The 3,918-nt window shown below is 48.7% G+C and overlaps 1 protein-coding gene across 3 annotated transcripts in view; it reads left to right on the forward strand.

The window, feature by feature from the left end:
• The window catches only part of HDX (highly divergent homeobox), a 119,501-nt gene that overhangs the window by 37,744 nt on the left and 77,839 nt on the right, over window positions 1-3,918 (forward strand). The gene's annotated exons all lie outside the window — the stretch shown is intronic.

Genomic DNA, 3,918 nt, shown 5'->3' on the forward strand with positions numbered 1-3,918 from the left:
TCCCGCATGATTGAAGTAAGACTAATGGGCCTATAGTTGCCCTGGTAAAGTGCTCATAAAGCTGTGCCAGGGCCCCATGATAACCCCTGCTAATTCCCTCTCCACTCCGGGGTGGAGAGCATCTGGACCTACCGATTTGGACACGTCCAGCCTCTCCAGATGTTCCCTAACTTGGTCCTCCCTGACCCTAGGCCTGGCGGAGTTTCTCCTGAGTCCGTCCTGAATCTCGGTAGGGGAGTCCCGGTCCCTGTACAAGAAAATGGAGGCAAAGAAATTGTTAAAGAGGTCTGCTTTCTCCTCTGGTGTAACTACCAGATTGCCAAGCATATCCTGCAGGGGCCCCACATTAACCGGTGCCTTCTTCATGCTCCCTGTGTATTTAAAAAATAACTGTTTGTCATCCTTGATGCTAGCCCTAGTTCCGTATCTGCCTTAGCTTTCCTAACAGACCTGGGTGGTGGAGGTATACTCCTCTTTGGTGATAGCCTCTCCCTTCCACTGGGTGTATGCCTCCTTTTTGGCAATCAGACATTCCCAAATGCCCTTGGTGAGCCAGGCAGGCTTTTGGGCACTCTTGCCCCCTTTGTTTCTCATTGGGATTGTCACCCCTTGGGGTCTGAGTATCGTCTCCTTAAGGAATGACCACCCAGTTCCCCTACTCTCCAGGACCCCAGTGCCTCTCCCACTAATCTCAACTCATTGAAGCTTGCCTTCTTGAAGTCAAGGGCTACTGCCTTGCTGCAGGCCCTTGATACCCTGCGCTGGATGGTGAATTCCAGCAAGTGATGATTCCTATTGCCCAGGTGGTCAAGGACTTGGAGTACCCTCACTAGGTCGTCGCCTGTGGCCAGGACCAGGTCCAGCAGGGCATTCCGCCTGATGGGATTGCGCACCTCCTGGGTTAAGTGGAGGTCCTGTATCTCGGCCAGGAACCTCTGTGAGTGGTCAAACCTGGCTGACTGCTCCTCCCAGCAGATGTGCGGGTAATTTAGATCACCCATGACAACTACATCCCTTGCCTTAAGTGCCACCGCAAGCTGGCCCCAGAATTTGGGGTCCAGCTCTTTCCCTTTGTTGGGAGGTCTGTAGTAGACCCCTACCATTAAGTCCCTTTCCCCATAACCCCCCTGTATCCTGACCCAGAGCACTTCAGCCTGCCCATCCTCAGACCCCATCCCGCTGGTTGAGGATATGTATTGCTCTTTGACATACAGTGCCACACGCTCGCCTTTCCTCCCCGTTCTTTCCGCCTGTATAGTCTATAGCCCCTAATGTTAACCGCCCAGTCGTGGGATGAATTCCACCAGGTTTCTGTGAGCCTTGCTATGTCTGGGTTTGAACTAGCTATCCAGAGTGCAAGTTCCTCCTGCTTATTCCCCATACTATGAACATTGGTGTAGAGGCATTTAAGGCCTTGAATAGATGCGTGTGCCACCCCCTGATTCCCAGGACTATCTGGATCCTTGTTGCTTACCTGGGAACTCCTTGTGCACATCACCTGTCTTGGTTGGGAGGTGTCCCCAAGTCGTTCTGTGGCCCCATGCCCCAGCGAAGCTAGTTTAAAGCATGCCGCATGAGATCAGCCAACCTGGAAGAAAAGACACACTTGCCTTTAGGAGAGAGGTGTAGCCCATCCCACCCAAGCAAGTCCCCTGTGAAACCCGAGGCCCGCCTGGCAGCACCAACTCCATAACCGCCAGTTGACCTTGCCAATGCAGGCCTCGTGTTGCTGTCATGCCTACTCACCGGGAGAATACCATCTGTGCCCCCATCTCCTTGAGCTTGGCTTCCAGAGCCTCTAAGTCCTTCATGATGCGGTCTGGGTTGCATCTGGCCATGTCATTTGTTCCCACATGGATGAGAACCATGGGGTACTTGCCTGACAGTCGACTATAGGCCAGGCTCCTCTCTGTGATGTCCTGAATCCGAGCCCGAGGCATGAAGCAGACCTCTCGTGCCATGGGATCAGGTTGGCAGATAGGTCCCTCCATTCCCCTTAGGATGGAGTCCCCGATGACAAGGACCCGCTGTTTCTTCCTCCTGATGTTCCCTCTCTGTGCAGTCTGTGTCTTGCATGGAGTGACATCGTCCCCGCTGGAGGCATCCCCTTTGTCCTTCTCCGTCACAGCTGCCAGGGCCTCGTATCTGTTACCCAGTTGTACCTGGGGAGCCTCCACCACGCTAGCCTGAGCAGCCCTGGATCTGGGCTTCTGCCATTCCTGTGTTGAATGTGTCTCAGGTCAGGGTCCTGTTTTGGTGTTCTACATGTGGCTTCTCTCAATCGTGGTCTCTCTCCAAATGACCTATATTGTCAAGTGATTCATCGTCCTCTGCCAATCTTTGCTGTAAAGTAATCCATATCCTCTAGCCGTATGATCCATTGCCTGTTTCCCAGGCAGTTGCCATACTGGTTCTTTGGTAAACCAAGTCTGCTTCCATATAAGTAAAGGGCCCTCATGATATATCCATTGTTAGCCACGTATTGCTACCCTTTCTGGTGCCGAATAGAGGTAAAGGAACAGGCAGCCTCGCTTCACCATCAGAGTGGAGTTTGAAGAAAGAGACTATTTGTGTATCAGATGCAATAAATGGTCTGTTCACAGGTTTCCTGAATTATCATTCTAGAGTTTTTAGTTTTTTGAAGCTTTACATACAGTTAGGAACAGATTTAGCTGTGTGACATGCTTCCCCCCAGGTATGTAGGGATTCTGAGTGGAAGATTCTGTGCCCCTATCTCCATTTTCTTGAAGGTACCTGTGCTTGCTAATCTCTCTGCCTTAACAGTTGAAAAAGGTAGTTAGCTGCGTTGGTCTGAAGTCAATCAAAAGGCAGGGTGAGGTGGCATTTTAGAGATTAACTGGTTTGGGGAACCATAAGCTTTTGTAGGTGATGGTACCTAATGCTTTTGCAGGGAATAGCCTATTTCTAATCCCTTTCTGAACCAGTCAGTCTCTAAAGTACCACCCTGTTCTGTTTTCTGCTTAACAGATTGAAGTTTACATGTTTGGACTATTTATTAGAAGGAACTGCAATGCATGATGGCTTCTGTGGGAGAACTGCCATGCAGAATTATAAACCTGATCTCCAGATATACATATCTCGTACAAAGAGTGAACATAGATGGAGGTTTTTAATCCCAACTCCGAAACAAGACCTGATGGGTTATTTGGTTTTGCAGTATGACTGCTGGTCTGGCAGAGCACTAATGGCTCAACATGCCTTCAGTGTTTGAGAAAATGAGAGCAGCCATCTGGAATGAAAAAAAGTAACAACTGAAAATATTATAGGTTTCAGTAATGCATATGGCCACAAGTTGACCTGTCCCTGTCCCTAAAGGAACTGGAAGTAAATTCTGCTTCCAATGGTTGCATATCATTTAGGAAGCTTTAAAAAGTTACTGTGGGGAGCTTGGAGTTGTTTCTCCTAAAAGCAAGAATTAAAACCATTTGTATTTCTTCAGTTGTTTTAAAGGAACTAGGAAGTGCCATATATGCTTTCATACTACATGCACATTTTTCCCAAAAATCATTCCTCCAAATTTGAGGTGCATGTCTTAAGTGGGCAAGTTGATTTTTGCACCAGAACTAAACATGGGAACCTTGCAGTAGCTGCATGGGAATACTGTCATGGCTGCCAGGGATGTGCTTTCTCCCCAGCCAGAGAGGGAGGGGCAGAATTTGTCATAGTTTTAACCTGTTCATGGAAGCTGCTGAATTGGTGGTAGCTTTTGATTGAACAGCCAAAAGCTGCTGCCAATTTCACAGTACCTGTAAGAGGGTTAAGACTGTAGTGTTTTTTTTGGGAGAGATAATAGTCAGATTTAGACATGAGTCTGGAAAAAATATTGTTTTCTTCATTCTGACTTCCCAAACCAAGGTGCATGTCAGATCGGGGGGGGGGGGGGGGGTTTTGGGAAAA

This window comes from Gavialis gangeticus, unplaced genomic scaffold (genome assembly GCF_001723915.1).
Source record: "Gavialis gangeticus isolate Ggan-Ray unplaced genomic scaffold, GavGan_comp1, whole genome shotgun sequence".
Lineage (NCBI taxonomy): Eukaryota > Metazoa > Chordata > Crocodylia > Gavialidae > Gavialis > Gavialis gangeticus.